A 21351-nucleotide genomic window follows, 5' to 3' on the forward strand; every position below is an offset into this window, starting at 1 on the left:
ATAGCCTTATACAGTGATTAAGAGTATATTAAACAAACAGTATAGTTTCTGTTCTGAGGACTTTTGAATTAAAAGGATCGGCAAGAGAAGAAGGAAACTCCAGTAGAGGCCAAGTACGAGTAACCTGGACATGGTGGCAGAAGCTAGAAAGCTCAGTCCCTGGGAGCCAGCCACTCCTGGCTGAAGAATGTGACAGGTAAGGGAAGTAGATCAAAGAAGAGAAGACCAGTGAGCAGAAGGAAGGTGAAGTATTTGATGTCTCTTCCCTTGGGATACTTTCCTTGGGCTAAAGCTTACCAGAAACTCCTTTCCAGGTTATCTCAGGAAGGGACCCCCACAGGGTGTCAGTGACAGTGCTGTCAGGGTCTTTGAGATGATCCTGAGTCATGCTGGCTCTTGTAGTGATCATGGTGTAAGGTATATTAAATAAGGTATATTCAGGCAGGAGAAGAAGTTTATTTACCCAACTGCTGCCCCTGCCATGCATGATGGAGAGGCATGGCTGAAAAAGGAAGGGGTTGCCCATCTCTGGGCCACAACTTATTTAGGCCAGGGACAGGAAGAGGTGTGGCCAGATGGGGGAAAGGTGTGGCCACACTGGATCTGGATGTGACCTCAGGGTCTAGGACCCTCCTAAGGTCAGATGGGAGGCATTGACAAAAGGTGGCCCAGGCATGTGACCTAGCAGGAGGGGAAAGTGACTGCTTCCAGGTCTGCCAGTTACCTAGGTAACAGATACGGGGTGGAGACTTAGCCAAGAGGTAGGGAGGTGTCCCTGTGCAGACCTTACACATGGTCCTTAATCAGAATAGCAAATTATATTTATTTTTAGAAAGAGAAATATCCAGTGATTTAACGCAATGCATTTATTGGTATGTGTCTTCATTAGCTTTCTGATACTGTAAAAATATACCTGTGATGATCAACTTATAAAAAACAAAGTTTCATTTTGCATCAGTTTTAGAGATTCTGATGGTTCATGGTCAGTAAATCAGTTTTAAATGATTTAAGGTAACAGACTAAAATTTTTAATTTTAACATCTTTTGATCAACACAAATAATTTGTATATATTTATGAGTTATAATAGGATGTTCTGATTCATGTGTACATTTAGTGGCTGAATCAATGCAATTTGTTTATTCATAATCTTAAATGATCATTTTATCCTTTTTTGGCAGTATTGGGCTTTGAACGAATGTCCTCACACTTGTGACACATGTGTTTTACCAGTTGAACCACTCCATCAGTTCCTTTTGTGTTTGTTATTTTCAAGATAGGGTCTCATTTTATGCCCTGGCTGGGCTAGATTGCAATTATTTTATGTATGCTTCTCTTTGTTGCTGGGATGATAAGTCTGTACCACTATTCCCAGGCGTTAACTGGGATGGAGTCTCATGAACTTTTATGCCAGGGTTGGTCTTGAACCACAGTCCCTGATCTCTGCCATTTCTTTCTTTCTTAAACCAATCCTCCTACCCACAAATTGGCATACATTACTAAAATAATACAAGGGGTTTTCATTGTGGTAATTCCATAGATGCATATAGTAAGTTTATTTCTTCTATTGTCATTTCTTTAAGGAAGGTACACTCACATTCCTCATTTTTAACTACTTTGAAATACAGAGTGAATTTGTATTAATTCCATTTACCCTACTGGATCATAGAAGAACAGAACTTATTCCTCTTATCAGACAATAACATTGTGACTATTTATTTACCTCTTCCCCTACCAACAGTCTTGCACATACTATTTTGTTATCAGCTTCTATGAGATCTATAAGGTTTGCCAGTAAGGAATCCCACCGCATGGTTCAGGCAGAAGAGTTTATGGAGGAGGAGAGCAAACTGCCACCTCATATAAGATGGAAGCTCATGGAGACAGAGGGGAAGGAAAAAGAGAAAAAGAGGAGGGGACTAGTGTTGAGCTGGATTATACAGGGAAGGGGTGAGTGGTGGGACCACAGTGGATGTGGAAGCAATCTCAGAGCCTGGGGAACCTCTCACTGTCAGAGAGTGGCATGACTAGGGTGATTCAGGACATCCTCAGTGGATGAAGAAGTGACCTCAGAGTCTGGAGTCCTTTGGTGACTTACAGTCAGGTGATTGACAGTCAGGTGATTACTGGTTTTAGTCAAGTGAAGAGGAAGCAGTGAGGGGCTGTTCTCCTGGGCAGACCTAACATTCCAGGCTTTTGATAGTTGTACGTGGATGAGGGCTCTCTTTGGCTACCTCCTGCTGGCAAGGGGCATTGATATTAAAGGTAGAGGTAGAGTTGTTGTCTGGACTGGGAAAAGTCAGCAAGAGGCAACTGTTCCTTAGTGGTGAACAGGTGTATGTGTCCTTGGATGAAATCTGAAAGAAACCTTACAAGGCACCGGCTGAGCAATTAGAAAAAATATTAGAAATTACACAAATGGCAAAAGGAAGGGTTCAGGGCAGAAAATTAAAAGTTAGATAACTTGGCTAGTTCCTATTTGCATTGCAGGCAGTCCTGGAGTTGGTGGAAAAAATGCCTAGCTTCTGTCCAGTTAGAAAATGGGTATGGACATTAGATGGGCAAGCTTATTATTTCTCTTGATCTCCTGGTTCTGATTAACTTTGAAAGGACAAATATACAGTGGCTCCATTTAGGATGTGAAATCATCTCCTCTAACTCCTCTTCATGGTTTCTTTTTCCCTGGACTGGCTGGGTCTAAGGGGTCCAGGTGCTTATTGCTTGGATAGCTTATCCAGTTGGCATTCATGAGGTTTGAGTGCAAGGCTTGGGAACTGTCTCTGAGCACTTCTGCTTGAGGCTAGAGTTCTACACTTTGAGTCACAGTTCCAGGATTTGGCTGGTTAATTAGAGATGAATCTCTCTCTCTCTCTCTTTGGTCGGTTGTGGGACTCTAACTTTGGGCCTGGGCGCTATTCCTCATCTCTTCAGCTCAAGGCTAGTGCTCTACCACTGGAGCCACAGCACCACTTCCAGTTTTCTGAGTGGGTTATTGGAGATAAGGGGCTCACAGACTTTCCTACCCAGGCTGGCTTTGACCGTAATCCTCAGATCTCAGCCTCCTGAGTAGCTAAGATTACAGACGTGAGCCACTGGCACCTGGCTGAGATGAGTCTCTTTTTTTTTTCTTTCTTTCTTTTTTTTTGGATCCGGTCGTGGGGCCTGAACTCTGGGCCTGGGCTCTGTCCCTCAGCTCTTCAGCTCAAGGCTAGCGCTCTACCACTTGAGTCACAGTGCTACTTCGGGCTTTTTTCTTATGTGGTGCTGAGGAATCGAACCCAGGGCCTCATGCATGTAAGGCAAGTGCTCTACCACTGAGCCACCTTCCCAGCCCCTGAGATGAGTCTCTTGAGCCATGCTTCCAGCCTGGCTCTTCGCTGGTTAGTTGGGAGATAGAGTCTCAGAGGAGTTTTTCTGCCCAAACTGAGTCTTTCCCACAAAAACTCTCATTTCCAATTAAAGCAATAAAGAGATGAACAGAAATAATGACAAGAGCTTACCTATAACTTATTAAGAATTGACAAAAAATACTTGTCAGAGTTATTTCTTTGTGGATCTGGATAGATACAGCTAGGGGGAAAATTTGTAACAAAACTCAGTGGACATGATAAGAGTGATATGGTGGAGAAAGTAAAGATGGAATATAGTATTTGACTTGCATTAAAATCATTAATGATTTTAAGATATAAATGTAACTGTGCTGTGGATAAGATTTCCCTGGTAACTAGCTATTTTAGCTAGTAACTGGAATTGTAACTCTATAACCCCGAAACCCTGTAACTCTGTAATTCTAACTCTGCTTCTGCTATTTTCTGAGCAATGCCTGCCCTAACCTAGCTGAACCCTCACCACTCTTTGTTCTATTCCCCTGCTTTCTGCCAGCAAAACCTTGGTGAGAAATTTAAACTTAAGGTGTGAATTTCTTGTAACAATCATTGGCTACAACCAACACCCAGCCTCCCTTTACCCCTACTCTACTCAAAATGCTTAAGAGCCGATGTAGGCTGGCACTCAGGGCCATTTCCTGGGATCCCGTATCCAGGTACGATCCTGGTGCATCCGCACTTTTTGCTCAATAAAGTGGTCTCACTGCACCTCCCAACTAGAAACTTAATAGTGCACAATTACTTTAATAGATGGACATAAACAATGACATGCTGATTTTATGTCAATGTATTCCTTCCTGGTTTTTCCTTAATTTGTGTTTGGATTAACTCTTAGACATACTTGTTTGCACTAAAATCTGATGAGCTTCTTTGTGGCTGGATTTTAAACCTTCTCACTTTTGGCCTGTAAAGTTAGGTGATCTTATGGAGATTAACTGTGATTCCACCATGGTCAGACTGCAGGGGGCAGAGATTCAGTTTTCAAATGAGATGATAGCTTTTCAAAATGAAAAATTATACAAGTAGGCTGCATCAGCCTTGTGCAGTACACATTGGCATCATGTAAATAATACTCTACTTTCTCATTATGCTTATTTGCTATGGACTGATCTGGATACTGGTGTTCAGGAAAACTGACATAGTAAAGGGGAGCTATGTCCCTCATGACACCCCTTCCACTTCTCCTCTCACATATGCACAACTCTCCTAGTTTTGGTGACTGGTGATGTTGGTGCCACTCTTGATTATGCAGTTTATTTTGTTGTTGTTGGTGGTAGTCATGGAACCTGAACTCTGGGCCTGGGCGCTGTCCCTCAGCTCTTCAGCTCAAGGCTAGCGCTCTACCATTTGAGCCACAGCGCCACTTCCAGCTTTTTCTGCTTATGTGTTGCTGAGGAATTGAACCCAGGGCCTCATGCATGTGAGGCAAGCGCTCTACCACTGAGCCACCTTCCCAGACCCTTGATTATACAGTTTTATGGCTCCAAGGTGAGTAAGTCTTTCTCCATCACTTTTTTCAGATTTTGCATCAGATTCTCCAAAAGCCTGTTGATATTTCTGCTTTTAGATCTCCAAAGAGAGTCCAAGGAATACTTACTTGAAAAGTAACCTTTTTCAAGAAAGTGCTAGAAATTCTTCTTCTTGACACTGCTGAATGTGTGAGGACAGAGCTCCCTTCAGACTTCTGTCTGCCTGCATTTCCTTCAGCCAGCATCAGCCATCAGCTTCTTAGATGTTGTATCTTTTCAGAGGGTCCTAGGAAATAGGTTATGGGAAGAAATTTTGGCGTAGAGGTTTCATGGGCTTTCTAGCTCACTGTTCTGTCTATGCGTAAAATATGTCTGTTTACCTTAATCTATTTTGTCTTCTCACTCTGCACCCTCTGTGTAGATGATCATATTTACTTTGATGGATCTGTTACTGTTTGCAGGAGAAAGCTGCTTAAACCCATGGTTAGCCCACATAAGCAGCTGGCTGCTGGATGGACATCTTCATCACAATGCCACATTGATTCTAGTGGTCAACAGTTATGCTACTCAGTGCTCTTTGGGTTCAGTTCATCTCAAACAAAAATAAAATTTGAACTCGCCAAGGCTAAAATGGAGAATTCATTGGATTGTGTAACTAGACTCAAGCCATTTGGGAACTCCAGTACATGCATGGAACTTTGCTCCATTCACTTGTGCTAGCTCCTGTTGGTGGGTTGGCTTCCACATAGCTACTGAAAGCTTTCAGGCTTCTATTTCAGAATTGAAAACTCAAGAGGAAGAAAGTGCCTTTTAAGTGCTCCATTTCAGGCATACCTGACATAGCTCATCCTACGTGTGAACATGGCAAACCACAAGTCACTACACCATAATAGTCATAATAGTCTATTATTCTATATAATGCAACTTCACTAGTAATTATTTTAACCTAGAAAAATAACAGAAGTTTTACAGATAGCTACTACCATTAAGCACATTTTATGTGGCTTGTGCCACATGTAACATAAACATGTGCCATGTGACATCACATTTGCAGTATCTCCCCATGCAGGTACTATTTTAATTCCCATTTTATAATCAAAGCCTGAGTCAGAAAGGTTGAGAAACTCATGCAAAATCTCATATCTGTTAGGAAGAGGAGCCATGACTGCAATCCAGGCAGTGGTTTCCAGTGTCTGTATTTTATGTGGGCTCACCTAAATACTAATAGAAGGTGTTGTAAAGCTGTGACCTTACTTTTAGGACATGGAGAACAATGTGATGGTTGAGAAGAGACTGCCAGGTTAAGGGCTCATTGCATGGGCTCAATCACCCTGACCTACTATTGTGTCTCCATGTGTCAAATCAGAGCACATTGTTTATGTGTGTGACTGTTTATTATTTTAACCATGTTGTGACCCATGACATTAATAAGAATCCTAAAAATAATTGGAGGAGAATAAATGATGTATGGTAAGGAACTATTTTTTCTTATGGTGGTAGAATTCTTGCTTACTGATTGTAGTCAAGGTATTTTTTTTTAATAGTCTGCCTTTAGCTCTTCAAAAGAAGACATTCCCAAACACTGTCTTATTCTCTTCCTCTTCATCACCCTCCACATCACAAATCTCTATTATTTCTTCTCCAGTGCAAGTCAGTCAGTCTAAAAGGCATCCATTTCATGGACAATTATTACATATTATACTGATTCAGAGCACATTTAATGACAAGAAATAAAAAGGATTAACTGTCACCGCAGACTTGTCACATTTGATAGTCTAGAGAGTTTTATTTCCCTGTTGTGCAGTGATGACAGTGTAAAGTCTGAAATGTGAGCCACCACACTCATTATGTACCCAACTCATCATCCACTGGCTTCCTGGGGTTGTTGAGGGCATATCAGAGTATTGAAGAGATTTCTCTTGGAAAAAAGTAACACAAAACAAACCTACAACTATTTATTTTTATGTTGTCTATGGAAACAATAGATCCTTACATTATAATAGGGAAGAAGGAGTGTTCTTTGGCTGGAAAAGAAAGATACATAATGTTAAATATTTATACCTGCTTATCTCAACCCTTCCATAGGTCATCAAAAAAAGACTGGACACATTTGTGCTCATGGTTTCTGGGGCATAGGAGGCTAAAAGGAGGTGGAAGATGGTGGCTTTTATCTCATTAGCAAACAGTCTCCTCTGCTTTGTCAGGGAAGCTGCTTTTGGGAAGATTATCACTGGTACTTTAATCACTAGACTGGTACTTTAATTGCTAGACTGGAGCTGGTGACTCACAGTTGTAATCCTAGCCACTGAGGAACCTGAGATCTGAGGATTGCAGTTCAAAGCCAGCTTAGACAGGAAAGTCTGTGATACTCTTGTCTCCAGTTAACCACCAGAAAACCAGAAGTGTGTCTGAAAGTGGTAGAGTGCTAATCTTGAGCAAAAATTGCTCAGGGAACAACACCCAGACCCTGAGTTCAAGTCCCACAACTGACAAAAAAGAAAAAAAGAAAAAAAAAGGGTGTTTTAGTGTCCCCAGTTTCTAATCACAAACGAATGGACTCTCTGTTTGGTGGTATCTGTTCTTTAATTGCTAAAGGCTAGGTAGTAGGTTCATCACCCACAGAAACTGAGAACTCTTATCTGCTTCCTGAGCCATAGTGTGGTCCAATAGAAGGGTCCTGGCTCTAGCTTGACCTGTGTGGCTTTTTCAGTTCTCTCAGTTACCAGCTATTCAGTTGTTCCTGTGAATTCTTGCAGCTATAAAATGGGCTCAATCACCTAATAGAAATAACAAATACTGAGCTCATATTCTAAGCCTGGCTCTGTGCTGTATCTTTCTTCTCATTTTATCTTCTAGATAAATTGCCAATTACTACTTTCCTAATCCAGGTGAAGAAATATGGTTGGAGCAGTGGCATCTTACATCATATACCTAGTAAGCACCAGAGTCTGGGGAACTCCCCACCCACCAGGCTGGAGTTCTCAATGTGTCATCTTCACGTTGATCCTTAAACTTCAGTAGTGTAGTAAGCCCTTTAGGAGGAAACAAATGCTTGTGTCCCTAAAAAGAATGTAGACTGTTTTTGTTAAATGATGCTAAGTTTGCACGAACTGGAGCTTCAGTAGAGCTTCTTTGAGTGTTCAATGAGAAAGATGTGGCTGTTTTCTGTTTACCATGCAAATACCAAACTGCCTGCTAAAGGCAGTGAGTGAGATTAACAGGACTCTTCACCACACAGGGAACCACAGTTTATTTCTCTGCTGCTTTTCTCCATGGGAACTCCCCTAAAGCCTTTGTCTTGGAGCTTGTGATGCCACTGAGCCTTCATTTGGCTGAAAAGCAGGATTTCCATATTAAATTCACTTTTGTTGATGTCACACTAGCCTAGTTTGAAATAAGATGCTGCTCCTTTCCAGTATATCCAGAAAAATCCAGAAAACCAAATGCCAAGTCAGGCATTTTACTAAGGTTTTCCACCTTAAGAAGAGGACAAATCTTTTAAAGGAAAGACAATTTTATTTGGTGCTGTTAAACGATAGGCTTATTATCCAATTATCTCTATGATTGAAAATAGGCTTTAAAAAATAAATTGTGCTGCTAGACTTTGAACTTAAGCTCCTGTTCTGGCCAGGCAGGTGTTCTATTACTTGAACTATACTTCCATCTCTGTTTGTTTTTAGTATTTTTTAAAAATGGGGTTTTGCTTTTGCCCAGGGTTACATATGGACTGTGTTCCTCCTATCTATGCCTTCTTAGTAGTTGGGATTACAGTTGAGTGCCAGAAAAATATCCCTTTATTCCATGTAATACAAATTAATTTTTTTTGTTGGAGATATGAATTTTAAATGTTCTGTCAGAGATCGTTGTACTATCAGAATACAGTTGAGGATCAGTAATGTGATCCACCTATTGGGAAATGATATCACAACACATACCTTAACAACCCTGCTTCAGTGATGAAAAGAAGCCCAGAGAGAGGGTTTGGTTACAGCAAGTATGTGGCAAGTGCTATGAAATAACGAAATACTCATTTCAGCACATTTTAAATATAATTGTATGAGGCACAGGGGACTTTGATATCAGCAATAGGATAATATACTCACAGACACCAAAGTTTTCAAAGTATGACTTGAAGATTTGATGTTCAGGTGAGTATCAGTATGCAGGGATTGTTTAATACATTTGCTATTTTTCTCCTCTGACAGTTAAAAAGTGTGTGATCTTACAATTCTATAAAATGTACAGGTGACCATATTTTCTGTGCATGTATGTTTCCTTAATGTATTTGACTTCAATTGGGCAACTTTTTGAATCATGGATACAGTAGGCAGTGTAGCATACACATATGTACACCTACACAGATTCTCCCTTGTTAAAAAGAACTGAGTTTTGGATAGAAGACTCTCAATATTGATGAAAAAACATGGTGTGCTGGAATGAATGCATCTTCAGTTAGTCAGTCATATTATGCTTCATAGCATAACATTTTAAGGTGCTGATTCCAGGAATTAGATTTGTTTTACTAGGCAGGCTTCACAGAGAACAGATGTGAAATGCTAAGCCAAACGAGTGTGCAAGTTTTCCACATCTGTCCCTTTCATTTTCTGTATTTTTGCTTCATTATCTGTATCATTGAAATGCTGTATCTGTCACATGCCAACAGATGGCAATATTATAAGATCTTCTTTAAAGATGGTAAAAATGAATGACATTCTCTGTTGCTTCCAGATTAGTCAGCTGGAAGAAATGAGATCTTTATTGGTTGTCTCTTTGGTACTATGAAATCTTGCCTTTCCATATTTTTCATTAAATAGTAGCAATATTTTTCCACTTCAATACTTCTTCTGGACTGTTTTCCCCTCTTTGTTTAACTCTTAATTTTACTTCTAAATAAATTTTTTAAACTGTATTTTAGGTGTAAATCGATACTGCGAATATTAAATGCAATGTATGCCTATTGGCATAAGAATAGTAAATGTTTAATATCTTAAGCCTATTGAACAGTTAATATTTGAACAGTTTTTTATGTCTAGACTTGAAAAGGTATCTCCATTTCAGAAGCAAATGTTTGAGGCCAGCCAGGTTGTATAGTGAGACTCATCTCAAGGGGAAGAGAGTGGGAAGAGAATGGAACAGAACGCTCTCCTTCTAAGCACCAATATGACCAGGTTGTATGTTTTAAACTCATGGCTTTTCCATCCTAAGCTGTTTGTGTGAAGCTTCTCCCAACACCAGAGCTCAAGGGTCCTTGTAATTGTCTCTAAAAGTTCTATCATAGGAGAACATATAAATAAAAATCCTTGCTTGACAGGATTCTTCACTGAGAAGAGACACTTAGTCCAAACTACAGTATTTACATTCACAAATTTTTTTTTATTATTTTTTTTTATACTGGTCATGGGGCCTGAACTCTGGGCCTGGGCACTGTCCCTCAGCTCTTCAGCTCAAAGCTAGCGCTCTACCACTTGAGCCACAGCGCCACTTCCGGCTTTTTTCTTTTTGCTTATGTGGTGCTGAGGAATCGAACCCAGGGCCTTGAGCATGCAAGGCAAGTGCTCTACCACTGAGCCACCTTCCCAGCCCCTACATTCACAAATTTTGAACAAATAATTAGATGGTTCTTTGCTCCACAGCAAATGGTATCAGAGTGATAGAAGCCTGGAAGAAAAAGAGTAAAGAGCAAAGACAGTAAGCAAGATACTGGAGAGGGGTTAGGATTGCTCTTTAATTAATTAATTATTAATCAATGTGTGCACTAGTCCTGGGGCTTGAACATAGGGCCTGGGAACTGTCCTTGAAGTTTTTTGCTCTAGGCTAGCACTCTACCACTTGAGTCAGAGCTCTGCTTCTGGCTTTCTGGTGGTTAATTGGAGGTAAAAGTCTCAGATTTTCCTGCCTAGCTTGGCTTTGAACTTTGATCCTCAGATCTTAGCCTCCTGAGTAGCTAGGATTAGAAGAGTTTGTCACCAGTACAATCTGCTCTCACTCCAGGAGAGCAACATCACTTCCAAGTCAGTGCCCATGCCCCTAACCTTTTACCAGGCCCCATCTCGTAAATGTTCTGCCTCCTTCACACTACCACACAAGAGGACCAAGTTCCAGCACAGGAACAGAAAGGGGACAAAGCACACCCAAAACACAGCAGTTACCGGTGGGTGCAGCATAGGGGGGTATCTGAGGATGCAGATGCATCATAATCGCTGGCATCTTAGAAGAAGTCATGAGCTACTAGAACTGATCTTGACCTTCTTTTTTCCCCATACTGCTCACATTGTGTTACTCAATTGGTTTGTCAGTCTGTTTATATACCTCTCCCTGACTGGGCTTTCATTTCCTTGAGGCCAAATGTCTTGGTCACAGCTGTAGCTCTCCAGTACGTGAATGACAACCATTTTTGGAATGACTCTGAAACTTCCCAGTGCATGTGCTTGCTTACTGCAGGTTCTCAACTCTGCATGTGTGTTCAAGCCCAAGTATTTTCTGAATTTCAGGCCTGATATTTATTACTGTCCCTTCCAATAACCTCCAGTAATGAAGATTAAATCTCTTCATCTGTCACTTCAGGAAGATGCTAGCTCACTGATTCTTCCGAGTAAACTGTGCATCCACCAGTTGGATTCAGGAGCCCTGACTCCTGCCGGATTTCCAACACTTCCAGTCCTCCCATGCTCACCTCTGCCATGCATTTCTGTCCTCTTTTAGGCTTTGTAAAATCTGATTCAAGCATCGATCCACCCAATGTGCCAGCTTTCTGTTGCTGTGACAAAATTTCTGAAAGAAAAATGCTATAAAAGAGGGAACAGTTTATTTTGATTCATGCTTTTAAAGATTTTGGTCCCAAGGTCAGCCAGCTCCACTGTTTTGGGCCATGGGCAAAGCAGAATATTATGGTGGTAGAGAAAATGTGGCTGAATTGGAACCTGCTTTTCTCCTGGAGACCAGAAAGCAGAGAAAAGTGGGAGGAATCTAGAGATCATCAAAGTCATAACCTAGTGACTTACTTCCTCCAAGTAGGCTGTACTTCTGAACAGCATATTGAGCTCTTCAATGGATTATTGATGAATAATATAAACTCATCAATGGATTATTTCATTGAAGAGGTCAGATCCTTCATGATCCAAACACCTCTGAATGGCTCTATCTCTCTGACACTGATTACCTGAGGCCCAAACACACAAAAATTAATCTGGTCTGGGACAAACCATAACATCCTACAAACATAGTATATTTTCGGTTAGTTCCCAGGGCCCTGATACACAGGTGAAGAGACAGACAGAACCAGCTTAGCACCAGTGGTTCAAGCCTGTAATCCTAGCAACTTGAAGGCTGAAATCTGGAGGATCAATGTTCAGATTCAGCCTGGGCAGAGAAATCTGAAAGACTGTATCTCCCATTAACCAGCAAAAAGCTGAGCTAGAGGTCTGACTCAAGTGGTCAAGCAAGTCTAGTGAGTGTGAGGTCCTGAGTTCAAAAATAAAAACAGAGAAAGCCTACTTTTAAGCATAAAAGAGGCAATTAATTAAATAAGCAAAATTAATTTAATTAATAAAAAGCAATTCTTAATTAATTAAAAAGCAAGATTATGAAATTGCTGGAAAATGTGTATAATACTTACATATTAAAGTCCACTCCTTTAGTGCATTATTTAAAATAGCGTGATCCTGGGCAGACGTCTTAATCGACATCATCTTATTGTCTTTACTGTGCTTTGAAATTAGATTCTGGCACTCCTTACATTCTTTTCCTCAGCCCTTTACATGTCATTTATTTCAGTAGTTTAAGATTATCCATAGTCTTGTTTTTAATGAGGAACACATACAAATAGTAATCCTTGGGTACAAGCAGTTGCTGTAGCTTAATTTGGCTATACAATATTTTTAGAATAGAAAAATGAAATCCAAGAGGTTGTGTGAAGAGCAGAGGCCACAAAGATTTACTGTTGTTTGAACACTTCACTCTCTGGCTGCTGACGATGTAGCCTTATCTCTTCCTGTTCATCACCAAAAGGGTTATTTATAGGAAAAATTGAAATACTTCTCCAGTGTTAAAATTTGCTGCATTCAGTAATAGCCAGAACTGTATCTGATCTAAGGGAGATCTCATTTATGAAATTTTGTCAGTCTTTCTGAAAGATCATTGAAGTTTACAGTATGTGTTGTGCCCTAAAATTCTTACAAGTATAGCAGTGAAAGATGTGCTTCTGGGTGGTGGATGCACTGGGTCTTTGATTTCTTTTTTTTTTTAAATTTAATTTAATTTTATTTGTGAACATACTGTACAGAGGGGTTACAATTACATGGGCAGGATAATGCGTACATTTCTTACCAAGCATTGCAGCCTCCTCCTTTGTTTACCCTTCACATCCCTTCCCAGCCTCCCCCCTCCCCCCCAATCCCAATCCTTCTCCTTCCCCCCCTTCCCCCCCCCACCGACGTTGTAAAGCTCATTTTGGACATGACAACTTGTACTCTCATTGTTGCAACAGGTCCACCTGTATCCTTAAACAACTGGTTTTTCCCCATCTCCTCCACAAGTTATACTGACATCAAATATAGTGAAAGCAGGGGTTACACTGTGGGGGAGGGACATACAAAGCAACAAAGAGATAATCTTATAAATGTGTTAGAAACACATGCATGAAAGAAAAAAACATTAAAATACATATCTAAGGGTTCATTTTCCTGACATCACATTATCTGACCTTTTCTGCTTGACTCATATATATACTAGGTATTGCATATAAGGGAAACCATGGAACCTATGTTTCTTTGGGCCTGGCTTACTTCACTTAATATAATTTTTTCCAAGTTTTTCCATTTCCTAACAAATGGGGCAATGTCATTCTTTCTGATGGAGGCATAGAATTCCATTGTGTATATATACCACATTTTCTTGATCCATTCATCTACTGAGGGGCATCTGGGTTGGTTCTATATCTTAGCTATGGTAAATAATGCTGCAATAAACATTGTGCTGGTAGCTTTAGTGTGGTCTTGTTTGTAAACATTTGGGTAAATGCCCAAAAGTGGGATTGCTGGGTCATAGGGGAGTTCTATGTGAAGTCTTTTGAGGAACCTCCATACTGCTTTCCAAAGTGGTTGAACAAGTTTACACTCCCACCAACAATGAAGTAAGGTTCCTTTCTGTCCACATTCCCTCCAGCATCTGTTGTTGTTAGAGTTCTTGATTTTTGCCGTTCTAACTGGAGTGAGGTGATATCTCAATGTTGTTTTGATTTGCATTTCTTTTATGGCTAGGGATGTTGAACATTTCTTCATGTGTCTATTGGCCATCCTTCTTTCTTCTTCAGAGAAGTTTCTCTTTAAGTCTTTCGCCCACTTATTTATTGGGCAGTTGTTTCTTTGAGGATTTGTTGTTGGGGGGTTTAATTTTTTGAGTTCCAAGTATATTTTAGATATGAGATCCTTGTCCATTGTATGGCTAGTAAAGATCTTCTCCCAATCCGTGGGCTTTCTATTGATCTTGCTAGCTTGGGTCTTTGATTTCTACAGTGATTGACTTACCCAGAGATAAGCCGTCTCTCTTTTCTCAGTAAGCCCCAGATGTTAGGGCATCAAGAGCACAGGAAGTGAGAAAATATGGCTGATAGAATGTGCTCTCATCCAAGAACAATTGGGCTTCTTGGTCCCTATGTATAGATTGTCATTGCTACAGATGTGTCATTCCTCTTTCCCTTCTGAGTCTTTTCTTAAGCTCACCCTGTTATATTGTATCTGTGAACCATCTCCATGCATGACCTGCCATTTTCCTTTGCTTCAGTCCCTGAAAAAGCGTCTCAGGATCTTCCTCCTAAGCAATTTTATATAGTTTCTTTCTTTCTATCCATCCCTCTGTCTAACTCTATACCTACTTTCAGCTTCAGAGTCTACATGAATGGATGAGATACTTAGCTTAAGATACTAATTATGCTCTTTAAAAAAAAATCAGATAAAAAAACGAGTATCATATTTGGAAGGGTATTTTAGCTACTAAAGTGTTTAATTCTCTAGCAAAGTGAAACCAGTGCCTTTATCCCCACATATTGCATTCTATTATTTTTTTTTTGGGGGGGGGCTCCTGGAGCTAGAACTTAGGACTTGGCACTGGACTTGGATGTTTTAAACACAGAGCTTTAGGCTTGCTAAGTAGCCTCTCTACTGGTTGAGCTATAAACTCAGCATGTGTTTGCCTTAGGGTTTTGTGCTTTTTGTCCTGGGGCCGACTTTGGGACAGTGGCCCCCTACATATGCTTCTTACCTAACAAGGATTACAGATTAAAAACTATCTTTTTGCCCGGGGCCCATGGTTTACGCCTGTAATCCTAGCTACTCAGGAGGCTGAGATCTGAGGATCACGGTTCAAAGCCAGCCTGGGCAGGAAAGTCCGTGAGACTCTTATCTCCAATAAAAACGAGTAGAAAGCCGGAAGTGACACTGTGGCTCAAGCGGTAGAGCGCTCACTTTGGGCTGAAGAGCGCAAAGACAGCGCCCCAACCCAGAGTTCAAGCCCCACAACCGACCCAAAAAACTATGTTTTTGCTTGGCTATGATTATAGGCATGCACCATCATGCCTGGCACATATCACACTCATAAATGTATATATGTAAGACAGATAAAGCCTAGCTCCTTGACAAGTAACAATTTGAAAAGTGAGCCAATGGGAAGCCTCCTTTGCTTTGAAGATGCTGATCACTGTAGAAGAACTGAGTCTACATTATTGTTTAAGACTTACCTATGTTTTTTTTTTTTTTCAGATAATGTTTTTTCATATCCCTTCCATATTCTCTGGAGAGGGCTATTAGCTGAAATTTAGCTCATTTGATCAAATTATGGTTAAAAAAATCATATCTACCCTTACATAGCTCTCCTGGAGAGTAATTGTATCTTAAATTTCTTCCCAGGGTTCATGTGCTGAAAGCTTGATTTGAAGCCCATGGTACTAGTAGAAGAACCTTTAGACAGTGAGGCCTAGTGCTTTCTGACTGCCATAAGATGTAGGGGCCTTCTGTACCTTGCATTTCTGACATGGTATTTTGCCTTGCCATAGGCCCAAAGCAATAGGGCCAAGTGACCGTATGTTGAAAAATCTGTAATCATAGGCCAAAATAAACACTTCTTTCTTTTTTTTTTTGTGTCCGGTCATGGGGCCTGAACTTGGCCTGGGCACTGTCCTTCAGCTCTTCAGCTCAAGGCTAGCGCTCTACCACTTGAGCCACAGCGCCACTTCCGGCTTTTTTCTTTTTTTGCTTATGTGGTGCTGAGGAATAGAACCCAGGGCCTCTGGCATTCAAGGCAAGCGCTCTACCACTGAGCCACCTTCCCAGCCCCAAACACTTATTTCTTGAAACATGTATCTTTGGTATTTTGTCATAGCAATAAATAGCTGACTAATGCAAGTATCCTACCAAGAGTGAGATATTAAAGGAGTTGGATGGCTCATGATTTTATCTTTTTCTTTACTGGATGAGAAATGTTTCTTTAATTAGTCATGGTAGTATGAATGCTTAATTTGGGCCAGGTCTATTAGCTCTTAGCACTCAGGAGGTGGAAAGAATGACAGGTTTGAGGCCAGCCTGTGCTATCTCTCAACTTCCTGATTAGTAAAATAAAAGAAGTGCATCACACCCTTAACAAAGTATTGATCAAATGAAGAATTTGTCTTTCCAAGGTAGTACAGGGTTTCACGCTGCCAGAAAGGTGACCCCAAGAGACCTAATCAGACATACTCTTGAGATAATCTATGAATCCATGAATTCATGAATGGGGTAATCTGTGAGGACAAAGTTCTCCTGCCTTCATCAACTCTTAATACCTTACAAAGGATATGAAATTTCCATATGTATTTTAGTGGGAACACTCACACCGTGCAAGAATTGTTCTACTGTGCTGCAAGATCAAACTTCATGATATCAATAGGAGTTGGCTGTTTTCCAACACTTTAATTAATTGGCTTGCTGGTTAATTAGGAGGAATACAACAACTTGCATTATTAAATGGTGTCATCAGGTTTAATGGCTGTGTGAGTGGGGTTTCCCTTTGCATCAGGCCTTGAGTTTTCAACATGCACAGTCATCACAAGATTTTGATTTGAGGTAAACCTAGTTTAAGTTTGCAATTGGGTGAACACTCAGGAAGAACACCTACCACCCTCTCCTTGGCTGGATCTTCTTCTGGTAGTGTAGAATTGTGACCAGCTGCCAGCTATGTCTGCTTCTCTTTCTTTCCAAGGACATGATAGAAACCAATTCAGCTTACTTGCAAATCCATCTCTAGCTTTATAAGTTTTGCAAAAGATTCTTGTGTATGGTTAAAGCTAAAAATTGGTACTTGGGCACAGCAGGGGACATATTTGCTGCTTATGAATTTAGGTTTTCATTTTATGAAGCAACACCCTCCCCTTCTCTTCTCCAATGCAACTTGGCTGATGTTCCCTAGAGTCTGTATTTATTACAAAAGTACACAGCCATGGGCAAGGTTTTAATTCCATTAATTTTCCTATGCAATGGATGTTTAAAAGAGAAATGTTGATTAAGTATATGCATGAAAGCTAGAAGTTCGGAGGCAAATGTTTTCTAAGCAATAACTACTTCTCTAAATGTTCTTTCTCTGGGGCTTTACCTATTAATTTGGATTGGAGGCTCACTTTGTATTTTTCTATTTGCCTGTGTAGTTTGTTTATAAACAGTTTGTTTATGAAAGCTATAAGTCCTGTTTTTAAATAAGATTGTGATATTATTACTGCTCATAGCAATCTCCGGCCTGATTTAATAATTTGCATGGTACCATTTCTGTAATTGAATTGTGTGAGTTGTAGATAGTGCTGGGGGAAGGGGAAGACTCAGCTACCTGTTGTCCCCAAGCTCTGCTCATTCCCTCCAAGCAGGAAGCTGGTGTTTATAGAGGGATCACTTGGTAAACAAGAATGTTACAGCAACACATGCTGGGACCAATGGGGGATGGTTAAAAGCTTGGATAATGTAATAATGTCACCCATAGCTCTGGGTGTACAAACTGCAGATTTATGCTAGTAATTAATAGTGTCTTGGCAAGAGAGTCAGTAGGCTTTTCAAAAGGAATCTTTCTTTGTGTCTTTTGATATTTAAAGAGCTGTAATTACAATGGCAGAGCTTTGAATCTCCCCCCCCCACCATCCTCTTATACACATTAATTTATGGACCAATCCAGTATTACAGACAAGCTAATGAGAGAACCACACACTCCTTTTATCTTTTTTTTTTTTACAGTTTTACTTGTGTGCATGAATGTAAAGTAGTTAATGCTATAAATAAGTATAATGATGTATCTCTTCTCCCAACTGCCAGTTGTTGATGCTGTAGTCTCACACAATAGAAGAAAAGAACTGGATTTAAATCTCTTCCAGTTTCCCTTCTTCTTTTCTTATGCACCAGTTAAGAAATTCAAATGTTGCTGCCATTATAAGGTTTTTTTTTTTTTTTTTAAGATTCGAGCTGGATTTTATCCCTCCTCTTTATTTTTAGAGTCAGAAAGATAGTTACATAACTTTCCCACTCAGTTTAGGCTTTGCCAGCTTCAAGGTTTAGCATCCTAGCTCCTCAGAAATATTCTCTTCACTCTGAGCAGGGGTAAAAAGGTAGTTCATGGAGTATGTAGATCCCTGGTCTTCCGTATGCCTTAGCAGGTGGAGGGGACTGACACAGCCCTCAAATATTCATAAAATCACTTCAGCTTCTCATGGGAGCATAAACAAATTAAGTCATTGAGCTATTTTGAATGTCTCTTTTTAGAGTCTAAAATGCTTTTACTTTCTTGGCAATGAAGCATATTAGAACATTTTACCTAATAGACTCCCAAATACAACGAAGGTCAAGGCCGGGGCTCATGGATTTCCAGAACATGAGCCACACAGCATTGTATTTTTACCATTTTCTGATGATATTACAAATTACCTGAGGCTGGGTAATGTGTGAAGAAATTCCAGTTATGTCACAGTTGTGGAACTAAAAGTTCAAGGCTGGGTAGCCTCATGCCTTTACCCACCATGACAGATGTGACATGTGTCAGATGGTATCCCAGTGATGGGAACGCATGTGAGAGAGATCCCATGGGAGAAAGGAATGACTAGTCACCCTTGCTCTTCTACGACAACTTTCTTTCTGGAAGAACTATCTTCATTTCTTCTGAGGGCAGCATCCACAGTACTCTCTCTCTAGAATCTCTCAGTACTCACCTCTCAATACCATCACACTGGGACCCGCGTCTGATCTATGTGCTCTTGGGGGACAAATGACATCTTTGCTTTATGCTGTTTTGTTTTGTGTTTTTTGTTTGTTTTTAGATGGAGTCTCATAGACTTTTCTACTCAGGCTGTCTTAGAACTTCGATTGTCCTGGTTTCAGTCTCTTAAGAAGCTAAGAGTACAGGTGCAAGCCACTAGCACCTGGCATATTTCTCTATGGAGAGATGAAGTAAATGCATGCCTAATGTAAGGTAAATTAAATAGGTAGGTTTAATTAGGTAACTGATGAAGAGAACAACATACGGTATTCAGGCAGGAAGAGAAGTTTATTTTATTATTGAATTGCTGCATTGCCATGCATGGTGGCGAGTACATGGCCAAAACCGGTGAGCTGAAGTCCTACCTGGTTTTTAAGTAGGGAAGGGGCGGGGAGAAGGTGCAGCCTGGTGTGGCCAGGTTGGGGGGGGGGGAAATGTGGCCACAATGGATATAGATGTGACCTCAGGGCCTGGGACCCTCCCATGGTCGATGGGAGGTGTGACAGGGGTGGGGGTGGGGAGGAGGGAAAAGGGGGGGAGGTGTAGGGTAACAGCTGAGGATGTGACCTTGGAAGGGGGGGTGACAGCCTTTAGGTGGGCCAGTTACCTAGGTGATTCAGGTACTGGGCAGAGACTTAGGCAAGAGGAAGGAGGAGTCTGCCTCACCTTTCCAGGGTGGACCTTACACCTAAGAAAGAAGACAAAGCAACACAAGTGTGCATCAGCAGATTGCTGTCTTCTCAGGTCTGTCTAGCTGTGGAGTACTTCCTGCCTTCAGCAAAAATTCCAGCCCTCAGACTCCCTGGCACTATACAAGGACAGGCTGCTACTCTTTATCCAGAGAGAGCTAGCCTGTCAACCCCTCACTGATAATAAACCCTTTGGCTGTATGTGACTGTGTGTCTTAGTGGTTGTCTGGCTGGTGCTTTCAGGGGGTATTAGAGAAGGTAGGAACTAGAGACAATTCTAGTCCTTTCGGCTGGCTAGATGAATTTAACCAATAACTGAGATTGACTATGCTGACAGGAGAAGTTTCAAAGCTCAATTTCTATATTCAATTTAACTGTTAGACATTTTGTGCTAGTCCACTGTTATTGTTGTGAAATACTTGAGATAAACAGTTTTAAGAAAGAAAAGTTTAGTTTGGTTCATAATTTTACAAGTTTCAGCATGTATTTGTTTGGCTCCATTGCCTTAGATCTGCAGCAAGGTAGAAAATCATGGAAGAAGTATATAGCAGAAGAAACCTGTTTACCTCATGGTAACTGGGAAGCCAAATATCTCTCACTGAAGACATGCCTCCAATGAACTAACTTGTTTCTTTTAGGCTCCACCACTCCCAATAACATCATAGGCTGACAATTTCTTTTGAAAGTATTGATCAGTGGCCTTTGAAGGAAACTTAAGATCCAAACCATAAAATATTTAAATGGAGATAAAGCTGTCAGTTGAATACATGAGTGTAAAGTTCAGTTTGAGGTCTAGACTGAAGATATAAATGACTGAAGATATAAATTTGAAACCCAGTGACTAGATGATTTATATATCTATCTTAAGTTGTACAAAGGACTTGCCATTCAACAAAGCAGTTATGAATACAACATGCCTTGATCAAGGACATCCTATTCTCACTGAATAGCTGGTTTTTAACATCATGAGCTTGGCTGTGATCAAGAAGGAAATGAATAGAGCAGAGAAGTTGCTCAGCAAAAAGGTCTGAGAAACATGAGAAACTTGAGGTAGAGAAGCTGAGGAAGGTGAGTTAAAACACCAAGAAGTTGGCTGGGACAGTCCTGGAAGAGTGGATTCCTGCAAGGCAAGTATAGATGCTGTTTCAAGGAGCTCCATCCATGGGGCCAGCTGTTGGCCTTTCCTACAAAGGGGAAAAATTACTGTAAGGTAAACATTGAAAACCAAGTATTTTTCCCTTAGGAAGGACACAGAGCATTTTAAAAATCTTTATTCTTTGGAAGAATTGCAAATAAAGAATTATTAGATGAAGAAATTTGAAGAATTATATATGTGTATATACTGTGTTCATATGATAAATATGCATTTGCTCTGGGTCAAATTGTAATTAAAGTTAGATAACCAATGATAAGCATGATAAGAATATTTTTTATAAATTGATAAAATTATGAGTGGCTTCTTTCCCTTTGTCTGCTAGTACTGAAGATGCCTGCTATTTCTAAAAATCTAACCATACACTGCTGATTTTGGGGGGTTATTTTTTGGACTTTGT

The sequence above is a fragment of the Dipodomys ordii genome, unplaced genomic scaffold (assembly GCF_000151885.1).
Source record: "Dipodomys ordii isolate 6190 unplaced genomic scaffold, Dord_2.0 Scaffold9, whole genome shotgun sequence".
Taxonomy (NCBI): Eukaryota; Metazoa; Chordata; class Mammalia; order Rodentia; family Heteromyidae; genus Dipodomys; species Dipodomys ordii.